General features: G+C 38.8%; 1 pseudogene; it reads right to left on the bottom strand.

Annotated features, from left to right (window-relative positions):
• Positions 1 to 15,959: 15,959 nt before the first annotated feature.
• On the bottom strand, positions 15,960 to 18,072 carry LOC129875533 (protein SUPPRESSOR OF GENE SILENCING 3-like; annotated as a pseudogene).
• Between the last annotated feature and the right edge of the window lie 6,709 nt (positions 18,073 to 24,781).

The raw sequence follows: 24,781 nt of genomic DNA, 5'->3' as shown, positions 1-24,781 counted from the left end.
GGCTGTCCGGAATGGTAACCAGAGTTCGCCGATTTTTAGCTCTAGTCCCAAGAGTAGTCTGTTGCCACTAGAATTAGAGACTTTCTGAGGATGAATCCACCAGCATTCACGGGTTCTAAGGTTGATGAAGACCCCTAAAATTTTATTGATGAGATGTGGAAAAGCTTGAAAGCTATGCATGCTACGGAGGTTGAGGAGGTTGAGTTGGTGTCTTATCAACTCAAAGATATGGCAAACATCTAGTATAACCAATGGGAGCAAGGTAGGGGTGCAGATGCTGAACCTGCTAGGTGGGATGAATTTGAGGGAGCCTTTCTTGACCATTCTTTCCTCGAAAATTGAGGGAAGCGAAAGTGGAGGAATTTGTGAATCTGAAACAGAAGGGTATGACTGATAAGGAGTATGGCCTGAAGTTTATCCAACTGTCCAGGTATGCTTCAGAAATGATCCCAGATGTGAGGTCAAAGATGAGGAAGTTTGTCTCCGAATTAGGGAGGCATGTGAAGAGGGAATGCAAAGCAACATTGTTGATCTCGGATATGGATATTTCCAGATTAATGGTGTATGCTCAATAGGTAGAGGATGAGAAGAGGATAGACAGAGAAGAGCATATTATCAAGAAGGTAAAATTAGCGGGTCATGAGAATGAACAGAAGCAAATCAAGGGCAACAGGTCCTTCTTCTAGAAGAGGCCTTCCAACTATGCCTCATCCACTGCCAGTGCACCTATGCCGCAGAACAGGTAAGATCGACAGGGATAGAGTCGCCAAAATCTCATACCCCAGGGTTCTCAATCCCATGCCAGTGTAAGTTAAGGCTCGAGAGGGAAGCTACCATGCGGCAAGTGTGGTAGGCTCCACTTAGGAAAATGCAAGGCAGGAAGGGTTGGTTATTACAAATGCAGCCAAATGGACCATTTCCAGAGGGAGTGTCCAATAGGGGGAAATAGAGTTCAGCATTCTACCACCGTACCACCGGCTAGAGGTAATCAGAGGGGCACTACTTTCGGCATCAGCGGAGGTACAAACTGTTTATATGCCATGGGTAGTCTCTAAGATCAAGAGAACTCTCCAAATGTCGTGACAGGTATGATTCGAGTTTCTTCTCTTGATTGTTATGTGTTGATGGATTCGGGTGCCACACTATCCTTTATAACTCCTTACGTGGCTAGTAAATTCAATAAAATTCCTGAATGTCTTCTTGAGCCTTTCAGTGTAGTTACTCCTATGGGTGATTTTGTCTTAGTTGAGAGAGTCTATAGAGATTGCACTGTGTCAATTCATCACAAGGATACCTTGGCCGACCTAGTTGAGTTGGACATAGTTGATGTTGATGTGGTCCTTGGCATGTACTGGTTTTATGTCTGTTATGCCTCTATTGATTGTAGAACTCAGGTTGTCAAGTTCTAATTCCCGAACGAAGATATCATATAGTGGAGGGGTAGTCCTGTTATACCGAAGGGTAAGTTTATTTCTTACGTTAGGGCCAGGAAGCTAATATCAAAATTATGTATCTATCACATTGTCCGAGTGAAAGATGGCAATGTTGAGTCTCCATCTCTCAAGTCGGTCCTGATTGTCAATGAGTTTCCTGACGACTTTCCCGAGGATTTGCCTTGAGTCCCTCCTGATAGGGAGATTGACTTCGGAATTGATGTTCTTCCTGATACCCAGCCTATCTTAATCCTTCCATATAGAATAGCTCCAGCCGAGTTGAAAGAGTTGAAGGAGCAGTTGAAGGACTTGTTAGATAAGGGATTCATTAGGACGAGCGTCTCACCATGGGGTACTCCCGTCCTATTTGTGCGAAAGAAAGATGGGTCCCTTAGGATGTGCATTGATTACAGACAGTTGAACAAGGTCACCATAAATAACAAATACCCTCTCTCCAGAATAGATGACTTATTTGATCAACTCCAGGGAGCCACTTGCTTCTCAAATATAGACTTGAGATTTGGCTACCATCAGTTAAAGGTGAGGGAGCGTGATATTCCGAAGACCACTTTTTGGACTTGTTATAGCCACTTTGAATTTTTGGTCATGTCCTTTGGGTTGACTAATGTCCCCACAGCTTTTATGGATCTTATGAACCAAGTGTTTAAACCATATCTTGATATGTTTGTGATTGTATTCATAGATGATATTCTGGTCTACTCCAAGAATGAGGAGGAGCACGCCCACCATCTTAGAGTCATCTTACAAACTTTGAGAGAGCAGGTATTATATGCAACGTTCTCCAAATGTGAATTTTAGCTTGCATTAGTGGCTTTCTTAGGCCACATTGTATCTGGAAATGGTATTCAGGTGGATGGTCAAAAGATTAAGGCAGTGGAAAATTAGCCCAGACCCACATCCCCGACAGAGATAAGGAGCTTCTTAGGTTTGGCTGGCTACTACCGAATGTTTGTAGAGGAATTCTCATCCATATTGTCACCATTGACCAAGCTGACCCAAAAGAAATCTAAGTTCCAATGGTTCGATGCTTGTGAGGAGAGTTTCCAGAAGTTAAAGACCAAGCTAACCACTGCTCCTATTCTAACCTTGCCCAATGGAACAGAGGGATTTGTGATCTATTGCGATGCATCTAGAGTTGGTTTGGGCTGTGTGTTGATGCAGAAGGGGAAGGTGATAGCTTATGCTTCAAGACAGCTTAAGGTTCATGAGAGGAATTATCCAACTCATGACCTTGAACTGGCAGCTGTGGTATTTGCCCTTAAAGTTTGGCACCACTTCTTGTATGGAGTACATATTGATGTATTCACCGATCACAAAAGCTTACAATATGTCTTCAGCCCGAAAAAACTCAATCTGAGGCAGAGGAGATGGCTCGAGATACTCAAAGACTATAATATGAGCATCCTTTACCATCTAGGTAAAGCTAATATTTTTGCTAATACTCTTAGCAGATTGTCTATGGGTAGCACTACCCATGTAGAGGAAGGCAGGAGCAAATTGGCAAAGGAGGTACATAGATTAGCCCGATTGGGAGTTCATCTGGAAGAGAACAATGAAGGTGGAGTTACTATTCAGGATGGGTCTACGTCGTCACTCGTGGTAGAGATAAAGGAGAAACAAGATCAGGATCTCGTTCTTCTTTGATTGAAGGGAGTTGTTCACAAACGAAAGGTAATAGTTTTTACCAAAGAGGGAGATGGTGTGTTGAGGTACCAAAATAGATTGTGTGTGCCTGAGGTCGATGACATTCGAGAGAGGATTATGGCCGAAGCGCATAGTTCTAGATACTCTATTTATCCGGGCTCTACAAAAATGTACCATGACTTGAGGGAAATCTATTAGTGGAGTGGGATGAAGAGAGACATTGCGGAATTTGTTTCTAAGTGCCCGAATTGCCAACAGGTGAAGGTTGAGCATCAAAGGCCATGTGGTTTTGCCCAAAACATAGAGATTCTAGAATGGAAGTAGGAGATGATCAACATGGACTTTATTACAGGCTTGCCGAGGTCCCGAAAGCAACACGATTCCATTTGGGTGATTGTGGATAGAATAACGAAATCAGCTTACTTCTTGGCAGTTAAGACTACTGACACCGCAGAAGATTATGCAAAGTTATACATTCAAGAGATTGTCAGATTGCATGGAGTCCCCTTGTCCATCATCTCAGGCAGAGGAGCTCAATTCACTTCCTAATTCTGGAGATCTTTTCGGAAGGGACTGGGTACAAAGGTAAACCTTAGTACGGCCTTTCATGCAGAGACGGATGGACAAGCAGAGCACACCATTCAGATGTTGGAGGATATGTTAAGAGCTTGTGTGCTTGACTACAAAGGAAATTGGGACGATCACTTACCTCTTATAGAGTTTGCATATAATAATAGCTATCATGCAAGCATTCAAATGGCTCCTTATGAAGCTTTGTATTGGAAAAGGTGTAGATCACCAATTGGATGGTTTGAGGTTGGAGAAGTTGAGTTGATTGGGCCTAATTTTTTTCACCAAGCCATGGAGAAGGTGAGAGTTATTCAAGATAGGCTAAAGATAGTCCAAAAACGCCAAAAATCTTAAACCGATATAAGGAGGAGAGACTTAGAGTTTGAGGTGGGTGATTGGGTATACTTGAAAGTGTCACCTATGAAAGGCGTCATGAGGTTTGGAAAGAAGGGGAAGCTTATTCCTCGATATATTGGTCCTTACCTGATCTTGAGACGGATTGGGAGTATTGCTTATGAGTTGGAGTTGCCTTTAGATCTAGCCTCTATTCATCCGGTATTCCACGTTTCGATTTTGAAAAAGTGCTTGGGCGATCCCTCATTGGTAGTCCCCACTGATAGCATTGTAATTAAGGATAGCCTATCCTATGAAGAGGTTTCGGTCTAATTTCTTGATCGCCAAATCCGTAAATTGAGAAACAAAGGGTTTCCTTAGTCAAGGTCCTTTGGAGAAACCAATTTGTTGAGGAGGGCACATGGGAAGTGGAGGAAGCTATGAAATCTAAATATCCCCATTTATTCGTGCCTACCGAGGAGAAGGTGGAAGGTAATGCCCATTTCCTTGACTTGAATTCAATTGTGCAATTTGAGTCTTGATTGATAATTGTTTGATAATTTGATTGATTAATTGACTGAGTTCTAATTGTGATTTGTACCCAGAGTCCATTCTTGGTCACTCGTCATTCGAGGACGAATGATCCCAAGGGGAAGATAATGTAACACCCTTCAAAAAATTTCCCTAAGATTCGGACCTTTCTTGTATTTGGGTAGGGTACTCGAGTATTGTGGAGCATTTGCATGAGTTAAGATGATTCCTTGAGAAATTGAGAAGTGTTAGAAGTGATGTGGGGTCACAAAGGACCCCTAGGGCCAAGCTAAGTCCAAAAGATTCATCCTGGCTAAGTTTTAGGATGAGTTCGTATAAGGGGTCGACTTCTAATGACCCTATCTTTTGAAAGACAACAATTTGGTGGCCCACGACCTATTAAATTAAAGGTCATCGAGACTTCTTTCCAATGCCACCAAGAAGGTAATTTTTAGAGTTCGGAGTCAAAAGATATAACGATCCTAAGACGAACTAGCACGGCAGGGATTTCAGGCCTGGGTTGCAATTGATGGAAAACTAGGCTTGGCGCCATAGTGGCACGACGCGCCACTATCGCGCCAAGAACATGCCTTAGTAGTTTGTCCCCTGGCGCGGCGCGCTACTATGAGGTGTGCATGGTTTTTCAAGACAATTTCCAGAACCCAGAAAAAATGGCCTTGGCGTTGTAAGGGCGCGACGCGCCACTATCGCGCCAAGAATGTGCCGCAGTAGTTTGGTCCTTGGCGCGGCACGCCACTACGAGATGTGCAGGTTTTAGGCATAATTGGCCTAGCGTTGTAATGGCGCGACGCGCCACTATCGCGCTAGGAGCATTTTTGCCTATCTTCAGAACTTTTAAGAAGGGGCAATTTGGGAATTCACCCAAATTATATATGTAACATCCTTGGGCATTTTGGGATCACAATTTGCAGCCTCTCTCTCTCTCTAGAAAAGCCCTAGAAAACTCTTTCTTCTTCATCCTCTTCTTCTTCTCCATTTTCAACAAAGATTTGTCCCAAGAGCTTCAAGACTTCAAGCTTTCCATTGAAGACCCAACAACAAGGTTTCTTCAAGAGTGTATTCTAAGGTATGTAAGGCTATCCAAAATATGGGTTGAGTACACCCATGTGCCCTACTCTTGCTTTGAGGTTAGAGATCCATGAGAATGGAGTTTTTTAGTATGGTTTATGTTTGAATGAGTTTTGTCTCCTATTAATTTGACTTTATTGGTGTTGATGTTGTTGACCTAAGAAGTTCCTAAAACTTTCATGTTAGTATGAGTTGATGGAGATGACTTGTTATTATGTTTTGTTGACCTCTTTAACCATGTGATTATGTTGCATAAGTCAATTTCCTTAAATGTGTTATTTTACTTAAATTATTGAGTTAAAGTCATAGAGTTGTGATGAGTCGTGAGGAGATGTCATAAATGCTTATCTAAATGAGGCTTGATTGAGTTGATTGGAGGATAGAATTGATGAGTGGACGAGGTCCTAAATGGAACTTGCCATTATGACTTAGTTGAGTTGAAATAAGAATAGAGTTGATGAGTTGGCAATGTCCCACATAAAACTAGCTGTGAGGTCTTGTTTGAGATGATTGGAGGGAGTCTTATGAGCATAGAGTAATGGGAGGAGTTTTGAACACCGAGTCGGGTGAGAGTATAGTCTGTACTTGAACCCCAAGAACTACGCCACCAATGTAGGTAGGGATGGAATCTTTAAAGTCAGATGCTTCCCATGGGATCGAACCATTAAAGTCGGATGTTTCCCATTTATTTTTCCTGAAATGATAGGACTTTACTAATCAATGAAATCTATGATTAGGGAGGCGTTCATGCCCTAGCAAGCTATGGACGGATGTGGCAATAACGTCTGATTGTTGTACTATCACTGGCTCATAAGTGATGGTTGTCGGATAAGAGAAACTCCCATTTAGGTCTTGCTAGTACTCCGATTTAGTTGAGTTAAGTGGCATGAGATTTGTTCCAGTCTAAAACGCTTCTTGTTAGACTTAGGACCCTTGAGTGAGTTTTTATGTATATATATATATATATATATATATATATATATATATATTAGTTGAGATCCTGAGTTAATATTGATGTTTTCTTGATGTTCGTTTCATCCGCCATTTTACATACTCGTACATTCCATGTACTGACGCCATTTGGCCTATATCGTTTCATGATGTAGAGATAGGTACTAGAGATCATCAACCGGTGCTCCGTTGAAGATCCACATACACTTCCAGCCAGGTTGTGAGTCCTCCTAGTTTCCGAAGGATGTTGAGCTTTCTTGTATAGTTTTGTTGTCGTTTCCTTTGTTTTAATTGTTGGTGGCCATAGGCTTGTCATTGGTACCTTCTAGACTTTGATAGGGGCTTAATGACTAGAGTATGGGAAGGTTGGACTGCTACTTTTGAAAAGTCTTATTATATATGTTTTGATGAGTTGATAGTGATTGACCCTCGGCTCTTATATTATGAATTGTATGTTATGATTGAACCCTCCTTCGAGTAAATGTGATTGAATGATAGTGTGACTGAATCAGGTGGTTCGCTTGAAGGTCAAAAATAGCTTTCGAGTGCCGGTAATGTCTAGGGTACCCTCCTGGGGTATGACAAACATGGTATCAGAGCACAAAGTTCAAGTGTCTTAGGGAGTCTATGAAGTCGTGTCTAGTAGAGTCTTGCTTATGGATGTGTTGTGCACCACACTTATAAGCAGGAGGCTATTGGACATTAAGAATTGTTTCACTTCTTTCATACGCTGAATTCGTGCGATAGAGTTAAACTCTATAAAACTCCTTTCTAATTCATGTGTTTACACGTTATAGATAATGCCTCCTAAACGCATGGCTAGTTAGAGAAATATTGATAACGCCAAGATGCCCCAATTAGAGTTACGCCCATCAAGTGCTAGAGGCCGATCTACGAGATACTCGGAGGCACCTCAAGTACCAGCTACTCCACCTGCACCCACATCAGAGGCAGAATTTCGAGGGGTAATTGCAATGCTCACGTAACTAATGGCTGCCCGGAATGGTAACCAGAGTTCACCGATTCTTAGCTCTAGTTCTCAAGAGTAGTCTGCTGCCACTAGAATTAGAGACTTTCTGAGGATGAATCCGCCAGCATTCACGGGTTCTAAGGTTGATGAAGACCCCCAAAATTTTATAGATGAGATATGGAAAATTTTGAAAGCTATACATGCTATGGAGGTTGAGGGGGTTGAGTTGGTGTCTTATCAACTCAAGGATATGGAAAACATCTGGTATAACCAATGGGAGAAAGGTAGGGGTGAGAATGCTGAACTTGCTAGGTGGGATGAATTTGAGGGAGCCTTTCTTGACCACTTCTTTCCCCGAGAATTGAGGGAAGTGAAAGTGGAGGAATTTGTGAATCTGAAATAGGAGGGTATGATTGTTAAGGAGTATGGCCTGAAGTTCATCCATCTGTCCAGGTACACTCCAGAAATGATCCCAGATGTGAGGTCAAAGATGAGAAAGTTCGTCTCTGGATTAGGGAGGCATGTGAAGAGAGAATGCAAAGCAGCATTGTTGATCTCGGATATGGATATTTCCAAATTAATGGTGTATGCTCAATAGGTAGAGGATGAGAAGAGGAAACACAGAGAGGAGCATATGAGAAAGAAGGTAAAATCAGTGGGTCATGAGAATGAACAGAAGCAAATCAAGGGCAACAGGTCCTTCTTCCAGAAGAGGCCTTCCAACTATGCCTCATCCACCGCCAGTGCACCTATGCCGGACAACAGGTATGATCGGCAGGGACAGAGTCGCCAAAATCTCAAACCCCAGGGTTCTCAATCCCATGCCAGTATAAGTCAAGGCTCGAGAGGGAAGCCCCCATGCGGCAAGTGTGGTAGGCTCCACTTAGGAGAATGCAGGGCAGGAAGGGTTGGTTATTACAAATGCAGCCAAATGGACCATTTCCAGAGGGAGTGTCCAATAGGGGGAAATAGAGTTCAGCATTCTGCCACCGCACTGCCGGCTAGAGGTAATCAGAGGGGTACTACTTCTTGCACCAGCGGAGGTACAAACCGTTTATATGCCATGGGTAGTCGCCAAGATCAAGAGAACTCTCCAAACGTCGTGACGGGTATGATTCAAGTCTCTTCTCTTGATTGTTATGTATTGATGGATCCGGGTGCCACACTATCCTTTATAACTCCTTACGTGGCTAGTAAATTCAATAAAATTCCTGAATGTCTTCTTGAGCCATTCAGTGTAGCTACTCCTGTGGGTGATTCTGTCTTAGCTGAGAGAGTCTATAGAGATTACACTGTGTCAATTCATCACAGAGATATCTTGGCCGACCTAGTTGAGTTGGACATGGTTGATTTTGATGTGATCCTTGGCATGGACTAGCTTTATGTCTGTTATGCCTCTATTGATTGTAGAACTCAGGTTGTCAAGTTCAAATTCCCGAATGAAGCTGTCATAGAGTGGAGGGGTAGTCTTGTTATGCCTAAGGGTAAGTTTATTTCTTACCTTAGGGCCAGGAAGCTAATCTCAAAAAAGTGTATCTATCACATTGTCTGAGTGAAAGATGGCAATATTGAGTCTCCATCTCTCGAGTCGGTCCCAATTGTCAATGAGTTTCCTAACGTCTTTCCCGAGGATCTGCCTAGAGTCACTCCTGATAAGGAGATCGACTTCGGGATTGATGTTCTTCTTGATACCCAGCCTATCTCAATCCCTCCATATAGAATGGCTCCAGCTGAGTTGAAAGATTTAAAAGAGCAGTTGAAGAACTTGTTAGATAAGGGATTCATTAGGCTGAGCATCTTACCATGGGGTGCTCCCATCCTATTTGTGCAAAAGAAAGATGGGTCCCTTAGGATGTGCATTGATTACAGGCAGTTAAACAAGGTCACCATAAAGAACAAATACCCTCTCTCTAAAATAGATGACTTATTTGATCAACTCTAGGGAGCCACTTGCTTCTCAAAGATAGACCTGAGATCTGGCTACCATCAGTTGAAGGTGAGGGAACGTAATATTCCGAAGACCACTTTTTGGACTTGTTATGGCCACTTTGAATTTTTGGTCATGTCCTTTGGGTTGACTAATGCCCCCACAGCTTTTATGGATCTCATGAACCGAGTGTTTAAACCATATCTTGATATGTTTGTGATTGTATTCTTAGATGATATTCTGGTCTACTCCAAGAATGAGGAGGAGCACGCCCACCATCTTAGAGTCATCTTACAAACTTTGAGAGAGAAGGTATTGTATGCAAAGTTCTCCAAATGTGAATTTTGGCTTGCATTAGTGGCTTTCTTAGACCACATTATATCTGGAGATGGTATTCAGGTGGATGCTCAGAAGATTGAGGCAATGAAAAATTGGCCCAGACCCACATCCCCGACAGAGATAAGGAGCTTCTTGGGTTTGGCTGGCTACTACCGAAGGTTTGTAGAGGGATTCTCATCCATATCGTCACCATTGACCAAACTGACCCAAAAGAAAGCTAAGTTCCAATGGTCCAATGCTTGTGAGGAGAGTTTCCAGAAGTTGAAGACCAAGCTAACCACTGCTCCTATTCTAACCTTGCCCGATGGAACAGAGGGTTTTGTGATCTATTGCGATGCATCTAGAGTTGGTTTGGGTTGTGTGTTGATGCAGAAGGGGAAGGTGATAGCCTATGCTTCAAGACAGCTTATGTTTTATGAGAGGAATTACCCAACTCATGACCTTGAACTGGCAGCTGTGGTATTTGCCTTTAAAATTTGGCGCCACTACTTGTATGGAGTACATGTTGATGTATTCACCGATCACAAGAGCTTACAATACATCTTCAACTAGAAGAAACTTAATCTGAGGCAGAGGAGATGGCTCGAGACACTCAAAGACTATAATATGAGCTTTCTTTACCATCCAGGTAAAGCTAATGTTGTTGCTGATGCTCATAGCAGGTTGTCTATGGGTAGCACTACCCATGTAGAGGGGGGAAGGAGGGAATTGGAAAATGAGGTACATAGATTAGCCCGATTGGGAGTTCGTCTGGAAGAGAACAATTAAGGCGGAGTTACTATTCAGGATGGGTCTACTTCCTCACTCATGGCAGAAGTAAAGGAGAAACAAGATCAGGATCCCATTCTTCTTCGATTGAAGGGAGTTGTTCACAAACTAGAGGTAATGGTTTTTACCAAAGGGGGAGATGGTGTGTTGAGGTACCAAAATAGATTGTATGTGCCTGAGGTCGATGATGTTTGAGAGAGGATTATGGCCAAAGCACATAGTTATAGATACTCTATTCATCCGGGCTGTACAAAAATGTACCATGACTTGATGGAAATCTATTAGTGGAGTAGGATGAAGAGAGACATTGTGGAATTTGTTTCCAAGTGCCCGAATTGCCAACAGGTGAAGGTTGAGCATCAAAGGCCATGTGGTTTAGCCCAAAACATAGAGATTCTGGAATGGAAGTGGGAGATGATCAACATGGACTTTATTACAGGCTTGCTGAGGTCCCGAAAGCAACACAATTCCATTTGGGTGATTGTGGATAGAATGATGAAATCAGCTCACTTCTTGGCAGTTAAGACTACTGACTCCGTAGAAGATTATGCAAAGTTATACATTTAAGAGATCGTCAGATTGCATGGAGTCCCCTTGTCCATCATCTCGGATAGAGGAGCTCAATTTACTTCCCAATTCTGGAGATCTTTTCAGAAGGGACTGGGTTCAAAAGTAAACCTTAGTACGGCCTTTCATACCCAGACGGATAGCCAAGCGGAGCGCACCATTCAAACATTGGAGGATATGTTGAGAGCTTGTGTCCTTGACTTCAAAAGAAATTGGGACGATCACTTACCTCTCATAGAGTTTGCATATAATAATAGCTATCATGCAAGCAGTCAAATGTCTCCTTATGAAGCTTTGTATGGGAGGAGGTGTAGATCACCAATTAGATGGTTTGAGGTTGGAGAAGTCAAGTTGATTGGGCCTGATTTTGTTCACCAAGCCATGGAGAAGGTGAGAGTTATTTAAGATAGGCTAAACACAGCCCAAAGCCGCCAAAAATCTTACACCGATATGAGGAGGAGAGACTTGGAGTTTGAGGTGGGTGATTGGGTATACTTGAAAGTGTCACCCATGAAAGGCGTCATGAGGTTTGGAAAGAAGGGAAAACTTAGTCCTCGATATATAGGTCCTTACCATATCTTGAGGTGGATTGGGAGTGTTGCTTACGAGTTGGAGTTGCCTTTAGAGCTAGCCTCTATTCATCCGGTATTCCACGTTTCGATGTTGAAAAAGTGCTTGGGCGATCCCTCGTTGGTAGTCCCCACTGATAGCATTGGAGTTAAGTATAGCTTATCCTATAAAGAGGTTTCGGTCCAAATTCTTGATTGCCAAATTCATAAATTGAGGAACAAAGAGGTTGCCTCAGTCAAGGTCATTTGGAGAAACCAATTTTTTGAGGAGGCCACATGGGAAGCGGAGGAAGCCATGAAATCTAAATATCTCCATCTATTCATGCCTACCGAGGAGAAGTTGGAAGGTAATGCCCATTTCCTTGACTTGAATTCAATTGCGTAATTTGAGTCTTGATTGATAATTGTTTGAGAATTTGATTGATTAATTGACTGAGTTCTGATTTTGATTTGTACCCCAAGTCCATTGTTGGTCACTCGTCATTCGAGGATGAATGATCCCAAGGGGGAGATAATGTAACACCCCTCAAAAATTTTCCCTAAGATTTGAACCCTTCTTGTATTCGGGTAGGGTAGAACTCGAGTATTGTGGAGTATTTGCATGACTTAAGACAAGTCCTTGAGAAATTGAGAAGTGTTAGAAGTGATGTGGGGTCACAAAGGACCCCTAGGGCCAAGCTAAGTCTAAAAGATTCGTTGTGGCTAAGTTTTAGGATGAGTTCGTATAAGGGGTTGACTTCTAATGACTCTATCTTTTGAAAGACAACAATCTGGGTAGCCCACAGCCTATTAAATTAAAGGTCATCGAGTCTTCTTTCCAACGCCACCAAGAAGGTAATTTTTGGAGTTCAGAGTCGAAAGATATAATGATCCTAAGATGAACTAGCACGGCAGGGTTTTCAGGCCTGGGTTGCAATTGCTGGAAAACTGGGCTTGGCGCCATAGTGACGCGATGCGCCACTATCGCGCCAGGAACATGCCTTAGTAGTTTGGCCCCTGGCGCAGCGTGCCACTACGATGTGTGCATGGTTTTTCAAGCCAATTTCCAGAACCCAGAAAATATGGCCTTGGCGCTGTAAGGGCGCGAAGCGCCACTATCGCGCTAAGAATGTGCCTCAGTAGTTTGGTCCTTGGTGCGGTGCGCCACTACGAGATGTGTAGGTTTTAGGCGTAATCGGCCTGGCGCTGCAATGGCGCGATGCGCCACTATCGCGCCAGGAGCATTTTTGCCTATCTTTAGAACTTTTAAGAAGGGGCAATTTGGGAATTCACCCAAATTATATATGTAACATCCTTGGGCATTTTGGGATCACAATTTGCATCCCCTCTCTCTCTCTCTAGAAATGCCCTAGAAAACTCTCTCTTCTTCATCCTCTTCTTCTTCTCCATTTTCAACAAAGATTTGTCCCAAGAGCTTCAAGACTTCAAGCTTTCCATTGAAGATCCAACAATAAGGTTTCTTCAAGAGTCTATTCTAAGGTATGTAAGTCTATCCAAAACATGGGTTGAGTCCACCCATGTGCCCTACTCTTGCTTTGAGGCTAGAGGTCCATGAGAATGGAGTTTGTTAGTATGGTTTATGTTTGAATGAGTTTTGTCTCCTATTAATTTGACTTTATTGGTGTTGATGTTGTTGACCTAAGAAGTTCCTAAAACCTTCATGTTAGTATGAGTTGATGGAGATGACTTGTTATTATGTTTTGTTGACCTCTTTAACCATGTGATTATGTTGCATAAGTCAATTTCCTTAAATGTGTTATTTTACTTGAATTGTTGAGTTAAAGTCATAGAGTTGTGATGAGTCTTGAGGAGATGTCATAAATGCTTATCTAAATGATCCTTGATTGAGTTGATTGGAGGATAGAATTGATGAGTGGACGAGGTCCTAAATGGAACTTGCCATTATGACTTAATTGAGTTGAAATGAGAATAGAGTTGATGAGTTGGAAATGTCCCACATGAAACTAGCCGTGAGGGCTTGTTTGAGATTATTGGAGGGAGTCTTATGAGCATAAAGTCACGGGAGGAGTTTCGAGCACCGAGGCGGGCGAGAGTATAGTCTGTACTGGAACTCCAGGAACTACGTCGCCAACGTAGGTAGGGATGGAACCGTTAAAGTCGGATGCTTCCCATGGGATCGAACCGTTAAAGTCGGATGTTTTCCATTTATTTGTCCTGAAATAATAAGACTTGACTAATTGATGGAATCCATGATTAGGGAGGCGTTCATGCCCTGGCAAGGTATGGATGGACGTGGCAACAACGTCTGATTATTGTACTATCACTGGATCATAAGTGATGGTTGTCGGATAAGAGAAACTCATTGTCGGATAAGAGAAACTCCCATTTAGGTCTTGCTAGTACTCTGAGTCAGTTGAGTTGAGTGGCATGAGATTTGTTCCGGTGTAAAACACTTCTTGTTAGACTTAGGACCCTTGAGTGAGTTATTATGTATATATATATATATATATATATATATATATATATATATGAGTTGAGATCCTGAGTTGATATTGATGTTTTCTTGATGTTTGTTTCATCCGGCCATTTTACATACTCGTACATTCCATGTACTGACGCCATTTGGCCTGCATCGTTTCATGATACAGAGATAGGTACTAGAGATCATCAACCGGCGCTCCGTTGAAGATCCACATATACTTTCAGCCAGTTGGTGAGTCCTCCTAATTTCTGGAGGATGTTGAGCTTTCTTGTATAGTTTTGTTGTCGTTTCCTTTATTTTGATTGTTGGTAGCCATGGGCTTGTCATTGGCACCTTCTAGACTTTGATAGAGGCTTCATAGACTAGAGTGTGGGAAGATTGGACTGCTACTTTTGAGAAGTCTTATTATATCTGTTTTGATGAGTTGATAGTGATTGACCCTCGGCCCTTATATTATGAATAGTATATTATGATTGAACCCTCCTTCGAGTGAATGTGATTGAATGATAGTGTGACTGAATCAGGTGGTTCGCTTGAAGGTCAGAAATAGCTTTCGAGTGCTGGTCACCTCTAGGATACCCTCCTGGAGCGTGACATAACCATGGATAGGGATCACATGAAACAAAAAAGATGGATTTATATAGATAAAAATAGAGGAATATCAAAAGATATCTTAAAATTTTAAATTAAATATTTGAAGGTTAAGAATTGAATAGGTAATTAAATATGAGATATGAAGGTGAATATTTAAAAAAATTAATAATAACAAATGAAAGGGTATAAATTTTATAATACAAAAACTAATAAATAACAAGTGTATAACACAAGACATACGGATATAAAGGGCAGCCCGGTGCACTAAAGCTCCCGCTATGCGCAGGATTCGGAGAAGGGCCCGACCACAAGGGTCTATTGTACGCAACCTTACCTTGCATTTCTATCAGAGGCTATTTCCAAGTCTTGAACCCGTGACCCCCTGGTCACATGACAATAAGTTAACCAGTTACTCCAAGGCTCCCCTTCAACACAAGACATACGGATATTTTCTGAAAAAGAATTTGAATGTCTTAAACTTCAATTCTTTTAGTTTTATATAATGAATATTACATTTATTATCTATTGAATTTAAGAGATTTAATAATATTATATCATATTATTTGGGGTTATGAATTTGAAAAGACATACAAATAATAAAGATTACTAAAACTAAGAGTTATGAAGATGGCAGTGTGAGAGTTAAAGGCACATAATTAATGAATATTATTAGAATATAAGTTATGAAAATGAAGAGGTGTAGTTATGGAGTAGATTTTAAATGAAAAAGTAATTTTTTTAAATGATTTTATGAAAATAAATTAACAGGTAAGGGGTATTTTTGTAATTCAACTTTTGACTTAGATTCCTCCCACTTTTATTAATTATTATCGTAATAGTAAATGGTAAATAGTAAAATAATTAGTAATAGTAATATATGATGATATAGATATGATCCTATTTAAACCGTCCCCGTTCATTCAAATTCTCACATAAACTCTTGTCAAGGCTGCATATTTTGTTGAAAAAAACTCCTTATTTCAGAGTACTACACTAAGGCAACTATTTATAAACCCCTCAATTCATGTTGAAGCAAAGATCTAAATTTGTATGTAAATATTTCTTAGAGAAGTTAAATATGTTCGATGTGCTAGAAGCAAGATATCTAGTGAAACTCTCATAGTAACAGAAAGAATTAGCAAAGATATGCTGCAGAATCCTTCAATTACAAAGAAAAGCCACACGTTTATGTGATCATAATAAGGTGACAGACAGACTTCACAACCCAAAAACAAATAAAACCCCTAAAAATGTCTGAATAGCAACTCGATTGCATCATAGTTGAAGGCAATATATATAATAATAAATTTTAATATAGGTAGTGGAATTATTTCTTTAGCATCAGCATAACACATGATCAGACTTCAGAAGAAATTTAAAGCTGAAATAATACTCTAAACCTGCTCAGATTGCTTTGGGGAGTACTTCTCTACTAGCTTAACCAGTTCGAGGTCGAATCTCTTCTCAAGTGCAATTACCTATTCCAAGAGTTTGTGTCTCCTCTCTTCATGAGTTCTTATCAGATTTTCCCTCTCTGCTACAAACTTCCATGTCTTTGTCCTGAAGTTCGATAAAATTTGTAGCTTTCTCTGGTCTGACTCGATGATCCTTAATCGTTGAGGAAGCATTTGCATAAGATTGTTGTAAAATCTCACCATGGTCCTGTTGTATCTTCTCGGATTTGTTCTCCTCAGCAGTCCCGGCATTGAAAAACCTATTCAATTGATCCTTGAAAAAGTTCTCTTGATAATCTCTTCCTTGTTTTGTTCATAGTGCATCTTCGTTTTCAGCCTAACGAACTTGTTCTCTTCCACTGTCTGACGGTGCTTTTCACTCACCAGAGTAAGAGTCTCCTCAAGAGCTTTAGATTTCTTTTTGTTCTTAGCGGCTTCCCTCTTTAACCATACAAGCTTTTGATTATCCTCCGACATCTGGATCGCCGGATCACGAACAGTTTCATTATACGATTTCATCTCTAATTTCAACCTTGCTTTCCCATGTGAATGTTGGTTGAAGTTTCCCATGTCTTTTTTCTCTGCCATGTAACCATAAAGCTTACGTATACCCCCGGAATAAAAGGGAACTGGATTGCGTTCCCACGCATCCCTACCTCTTCCTTTTACAGAAATTTTTTCACTGAGAAGCAGAGCCTGCATGTATCCCACAGAAGTGGCCTCAAAGATCAATACACTGATGCCACGATGGCCTCGTGGACCACATGAATGTTGAACAGCATTGACAGTAGCGTAAGAGCTGAAATACTCACGCAGCTCCTGATTTCCCATTCCAATCCATTTTTCATTGTCATCTTTCTCAAACGCCGTGTTCATGTTAATCACCATCGGTGGCCACAATATTACCTTATCTTCAGTTTCGACACCATCCCATCGTCCATACACCTTACTTGCAGGTACCACAGAAGTTCCCCTCAGATGCAGCTCCTCCTCCAAAAGTTGAGCAAGCTCTCTGTGTAATTTAATCCTTGATCCACCTTTCCTTTTTGTGTGGGAAACCAATGAATGCAATCATTTATACCACATAATTGCACCTGGACCACCTTTGCAGGCAGGACAGTGCCACTGTCTTTCAGGATCATTAATCTTAGCAATAGTCAACTTGTCGAGACATTCAAAAAACTTCTTGAACCAACGACTTTTCTTGCGCTCTTCATAACTCATTTCTTTCACATCTGAGTGATCATCTAAGTCATCACCACTCAGAAATTCATCTTCATCACTGTCATCATCAGGAAAATCCAATTCACTATCCTCCCCATCAGATTCACGGGCCATGACATCATCATCAAAAACGGGGGAATTGGATGATCCGACATTGCTACGTAATCCCAATTTCTGAATAACATCTGGATGACCCCAAGATTCTGAAATGGGATTCTGAGGAATCAATTGCTTCTTCCCAGCACTGCTAATTCTGTCGTTGTTCTTGGATTTCCTAGCACACACAACCCATCCATAATTTTTATCAGAGTTGAAGCCCAAATCTCCAACACCTACATTCATCTCATCAACCCCAAATGTTTCGTTGATAGCTTTCTGCTTTGCTGATTCATTACAAGGCTTTCCAGCTCCTTTATTGCTGCTGGAACTCATATTTGAATGAAACAAAAATATGGAACAAATCGGCTGGAGAAAGAAGAGTGGCAATGGAAGTTACTAGTCTCACCAATTTGGATTTTTTTAACTCTTTGGGTGCTTCTTCAGACCGTTAACCACAAATCGTAACAGATTTTGTAAATTTAAAGCTAGCGTTTTGGCTATGCTACATTTTCATAATAGGAAAACTTATAATATACAGATCAAAGGAAAGAAGAAAAGCAATATGTATAATTGATTACAAAGGATCCCCATAAAACATTAATCTTTTAGTTGATTATTTCGGACATATAAATTATGAAAAATTTAAAATTTCCTCTTAATTTCTCACCTGTTTAACTCCTATAAAAATAACCTAATTTCACCTAATTAAAATTTATATTTTTGTTGGGAAATTTTATTAGTTCAACTAACCACCTGAACTTTCACTAGTTGGTGGTGAGGGTTCGATTCCCAACTTGTAATTTCTCTCCCCGCAATTTCTTTTTTAATAAATTATATTTTTGTTCAACCATCATATTTTTTATACAATTTTAGTGTTTCGACAAAAGCTACTGGGTTCAGCTGAACCGATCTCCTCCCCTGTTCCCTGAGGGTGATTAAATGTCACATCTGTGAAAAACTTCACTTCTAGAGATTGTAGAGCTTCTTCATCAACAAAATAAGCCAACTAAGAAAACCAAAAACCGGTCTCTCTTAACTTTTTGAGGATAAGAAGTATGAAAATAAGAAAGAAAAAGGAAAGAGCCAAATGATTAAGAACCTCAATTTCAATATATTGTAAAGGAAAGCATCTTATAAAGCAAAGTAAACACGAGATTGAATCAGCTTTGCCAATTGTCTTGATCGTGGAATATCATTGAGAAATAGGAATCCGGGTTATCAAAGGGAGACTGAATGAAAAAGGCTTTGTCAAGCAGGCATGATTGTCACGTCGATCGATAGTTGAGAAATACTATCTCCGAGCTGGACATCCAATTGCTTCGATTTGAATTATCCATTTCATCGATTTTGTCTCGATCCTCCAACTCGGTAGCTCATTCCGGATAAGCGAGTTCACGTCCACTTCCAAGGATCCCCCAGCCTCGGGTCCTGAAAAAGACACCGATCAGAGAAAATCCAATTCATCAAGATACATACCAGATAGGTAAAGATATTTGCCACAATGAACATGAAAGGGAAGCCTTGCCGGCACTTCACCTATTCGTGCAGCCAAGACTTAGGACCAACATGACAAAATTCAGGATGAAAAAATGTATTACAGTGAAGTGATGAAGCAAATTTACCTATTTGTTTGCCACACAATAATTCCAGTGTAATTTCAATTGTTCTGTTTGGTTGAGGTTATATTAAATCTTTAAAATAAAAGTTAATTTTCTAAATTTAAAATTTATATTAGACAAATAAGGATTTTCATAAATGATATTAAATTAAATATTAATTAATAGACATATGTTCTTAACTAATATTATAAAAAAATAATTTATTTATATTTTAAAATTAGTATATTTTAAATAATTTAATCAAATAAATTAAAAGTATAATATTTTTATGAACATCATGAAATGTATGTTTGACAAAAATGTTAATATTATAATATAATGTCATAAAAGTATTAAAACATTTGACAAAAAAATAATCTATCAAGTTTAACTAAAAAATAAATGTTTTGCAATGTGAAATATCAAGTCAATAATACTAAAACAAATGAAATTGAAAATATGACATAAATCCTAAATTCAAAACAAAAAATTTAACATAATGTTCTTATATCGAATGAACACAACATACATAAATATGATTTTAAAATTTAGAATACTAACAAAATTATTTTTTAAAAAAAATAGAATAATAAATAAATAATATAAAAAATTTCATGGAATGAAAAAGTAAAGGTTGAGAAAGAGAATGAAATGAAATATAAATTAAAAAATAAAAAATATATATTTAAAAAATATTAAAATAATAAAAATATTATGTTAAAAATAGTAGAAATAAAAAATAAATTGAAATGAAAAAATATAAATATAAATAAAAGAAGAATTTTAAAAAGTTTCATGTAATTACACCAATTCATTACCCTCCCTTGGGAATTGAAGAGTGTAATTACCTCCCTTCAATTACACTCAATTCCTCTCTTACCAAATAATTACTTGGTCTACCAAACATGCCAAAGAGTGTACTTACTCCCAATTACACGAAATCCCAATTACATTGTGTCTTTTCAACCATGCTCTAAAGGTTCTCAAGATGAGGACATTATGTCACGCCCCGAGACCCCACCCTAGATGCTGCTCTGAACAGTAGCGTATGACAAAATTTTAGCATAGAGTAAAATAATATTCGGAAAAGGATCTAAAATACCCTCAAACTATTAAAAATGATACAAAAATACTCATCATCCATCTATTGGGCCTAAAATGCCCTTGACATTCACCTTTAGGTCTAAAAATGATCTTTTCTTTAACGGAAAAGGGCATGAGAGACATTTTTATACCATTTCTAATAACTAGAGGGCATTTTAAGCCAGTATCCATAATTAAAATTTTATTAAATAAATTTTGATTTATAATTAATTTTAAATAATTAAATTATAACCAATAGATGGTCGCCACGTGTTTAAAATTATTCAAATTATTTAATTAAAATTTTATTAAATAAATTTTGATTTATAATTAAAATGTAACTAATAGATGGCCGCCAAGTGTTTCAAATTATTTAATTAAAATTGTATATTAAAGAAAATATCTTTTTTGGACGGACCTAAAGGTGGATGACAAGGATATTAATTTTTAGAATTTTATATGATAATCATCCACCTTTAGTTCCAAAAATGATATTTTCTTTAAAATAATTTTAATTAAATAATTTGAATAATTTATTTAAACACTTGGCGGCCATCTATTGGTTACAATTTACTTTTTTAAAATTAATTTTAAATCAAAATTTCTTTAACATAATTTTAATTAAATAATTTGAATAATTTTTTTAAACATATGACAACAATCTATTGGTTAAAATTTAATTATTTAAAATTAATTATAAATTAAAATTTATTTAACAGAATTTTAATTATGGAAAATGGCCTAAAATGTCCTCGAACTATTGTAAATGGTGCAAAAATGGCCCTCTTTCCCTTTTCCATTAAAGAAAGTCATTTTTGGACATAAAGATGGATGTCAAGGGCATTTTAAGCCCAATAGATGGACGAGAGACATTTTTGTACCATTTTCAATAGTTCAAAAGGATTTTAGGCCCTTTTCTGAATAATATTTAATATTTATTAGCAAATTTGCATACAAAATTTAGACTTGTTCTGTTAGTTTAATTAAGATTTTACTTACAAGAGGAATTCTGTAACACCCCAAAAATTTCTACGCCAAAACCTGAAGCATTTTTCTTATGCGTATAGGATCGAACTTGGTGACTTCTAGTTGGATATATGAGTTAGGATCAATTCCTAAGTATTTGAAGTGTGTTGGATGTGTTTAGGGGTCATAAGGGATCTCTAACACCAAGCCGAGTCCCAAGAATTTCAATCGGTTAAGTTTCTAAATGAGTTCGTATAAGAGTCAACTTCAAACAACCATATCTCTTAGTATATAATGAATTGGTGGCTATAACCTATCTTTGAGTCCTCTTTCCAACGCTACCGAGTTTGCCTCATTCCGAGTTTGGAGTCAAAAGTTATGACCTTTTTACCACAAACTATTGCTACAGTAGAGCTTGGCGGGGGGCGCCAGCAGAGCGCCAGAAACTAGCCTTAGTAGTTTGGCCCCTGCCGCGATGCGCCACTATAGTGCCAGCAGGGTTTTTAGCCCATTTTCCAGATTTTAGGGGCATTTTAGTCTTCTCTTGCGTTATAACCAAAAGTGAGGTCGTTTTGTAGGTATATTTCACCTATTAAGAGGCCCCTAAGTCTTCTACACTTATTCACTCTCACTCACACTCTAAGAACAAAAAAGCCCTAACCTCCCAAGTGCTCTCAAAGTCTCCTTCTTCCTCCATCTCCAAGAAGATCAAGCCTCCATTTCTTTTCAAGTTTTTCATTCAAGAGTTGACTCCTCAAGGTATGTGGGTTTTCATCCATGGGTTCTTCCACCCATAGAGCCCAAATGTTTTCTCAACTTTGTATATCAATTTTAAATGATGAAATCTTATGTTATTTTACATAATGGATCCAAATACATAGATTATGGTATAATTTAAGTTATTTACTCCTATTGATATATATGTATATTGACTCTTAATTTCAAGTGATGAGTTTTTTTGGATTTTCATATTACGATTCCAAATGCATAAATTCTTGAATATTTGAAGTTTATTTACATATGTTGACTTATGGTGATTCTTATTTACATGAAATGGATGATTTATCAAGGTCCCTCTATGAAGGCTTGAAGGTAGTTTTAAAGTATATTGGTTGGTTGTTTTAAAATGTTTTAAATGGTAAATTCTTTCACTCTCATGCGTGCTAGGATTGATTTAAATGACTTGAAAGTTGATTTATTTGAACCCACCTAGTTTCTTATGATAAAGCAAAATTGAAATGAATGTTTGACAATGTCTACAAATGAGTTTAAAGGTGATCTTTGCAAATAAATTTTGTGAACGATGAGTCTATAATGTTCAAGTAAGTTAATGATAGGGTGAGTTAAGGCCCTAAAGATATTTTTATGGATAAAGATATGTGATGAAGAAATGTCTACACTCACATCACATAAGACAAAGTTAAGGTGAGGAAACTGACTTCCGAGAGAGTAGCTTTCGCCTCGGTAATTACCTAACGAGAGAGAGACCAGGTCTCTTCTTTCCTTTCCAGTTTTTTTTCTTAATCAACCATAGGTGATGACAGTTCTGGCAAATTTCAAGGAAGGAGCTATTCTATGATTTTGTTCTTATGAAAAATGGACGGGTAGTAGATATGGCCCCTCCACATGATGATTGACTTTATGACTTATGGTATGTCTATTCCGTTGAGAGTTTACCTAGCACCGAGTGGACCTTGGGATAGGCATTCTCTCCCATAGCAAAGGCAAGAGACCCGTACAAAGATCCCATTGTCCTATAACTCCGTGCCACCGTAGGAAGAAGGATCACCCATTAGTAGAGGCTTGATTCCTTAGAAAGGGTCACCCGTTAGTAGAGGCTTGATCCCTTAAGTAGCTTAGTGGATCCACTTAGGTATATAGGAGTCTACCTTGGCAAGTAGTCTCCCCCTTTCCTCCGATGTGTAGGTAAACATTGGGACACCATGTCATGGCTCACATGGTTTATGTCGGTTAATGGTCGCTCTCACAATGGTACAAGGTCCCTCTTCCAATGTTTAAGATATATCATATGATGTCTACTATATCTATCACAAAGTAAAGTATATGCTCTTACAAAACTAAAGATTTCTTTCAAAAGGTTTATGGTACCTTGCAAGTATATGGTTTCTTATAATGACTTATGACTACCTCTATAATTTTTTAAGTTTCTTTTATAAATCATGATGGTTTCTATATTTCATTGACTAAGCATTCATAACTCCAAATGGTATTTCAAATGAATACAAGGTTCTAGTATGGTCCATTGTTTCACCTTATTGTATAATGATATATTGCATTGCATACTCACATACTTAGTACATTCAAAGTACTAACACATACTTTTGCCTACATGATATCACCATGTAGGAACCGACGTCACTCCTCGACCCCCTCCACGTGGCTAGCTCGAGTTAGTTTGAAGATTACCTGTGGTGAGTTCCCATGTTTCGGGAACAACATCCTCTTTATTCTAAGCTTATGTTATGTAAAATAGTAAGACTTTTATTAAGGCATTTCTTGACACTTATTTTGAGGGTGAGCTAGGGACATGTCTTAGCCCTGCCAAATCTATTAGTAGAAGTATCTTTGGACACAAATGAAAAATGTTTTTATTTTCGCTTATGATTGGTTTATCATTATCAATGAAATGCTTAATGAATGTTAAGAGGCTTGGGTGAGTACCTCCAGGTGTCTCATTTGCCGTGTCACGTCTAGGCCCTAGGCTTAGGTCGTGACACGTTCTAATCTATTTATTCACAATTCTTTTTACAATAAATTCGCTACAAATGTCTTGCATGATAAAAAATATTTTAAGAAAATATACCCCACAGCAAGGCTCAAATTTTCAATCCTACGTAGTAAACCTAAGCTTTAACCACTGGCACCAAAAGTCTCATTAATTCTAAGAGTTTCAAGTTTAATATTTATACTTTTCTTATAAATATATAACAAATATACATGTACATACAGATTTTCAATCGAGCCACCCCCTCCAATCAATGTATATCCACCCCTGGCTAGATGTGACATGGCACTCAGATCTCCATTAGGCTCAAGAGCACTAACCAATCTTCTTAATTCGGATAATCCAATACAAATACCAATTTTAAATACTAATGCAGAAGATAAGGCTCATTCCAATAAATATTCAAAAGTGGAAAACTAATTCGACTCTTAATAAGAAAACCAATTCCAACTAACCATAGGTTTACAAAACCTCTACTAATGGAATAACAATGTCTACGTCGGGACATGGCTCCCTACATATCATGAAAAATAAAGGAAAGACTGATAAAAGAAGAGTCCACTTTTCGTAGGATGGAAAGCTCACTACAACGCTAACTATTGTCCTTGAAGTACCTAACGATGTCTGGAACCACAAACTTGTGTCCCTGATCCCACATCATGAAATGATGTAGCATCCAAACACAGTCAGTACGACAAGTATTGGCGTGCAACTTTGGGGAAACGATAAAACAGTAAAAATACATGTATAATATAACCATAATAAAAAAGGCAAAATCATAAGTGCATATCCAAAAGCATTTAGACATAGACCTTTTGAAAATTATTAATCTTGAGTAAGGTAGTGTTCACCTAAAGAGGTA

The sequence above is a fragment of the Solanum dulcamara genome, chromosome 2 (genome assembly GCF_947179165.1).
Source record: "Solanum dulcamara chromosome 2, daSolDulc1.2, whole genome shotgun sequence".
Lineage (NCBI taxonomy): Eukaryota > Viridiplantae > Streptophyta > Magnoliopsida > Solanales > Solanaceae > Solanum > Solanum dulcamara.
The sequence above is the reverse complement of the archived record's forward strand: the minus strand, read 5'-3'. Positions and strand labels throughout refer to the sequence as shown.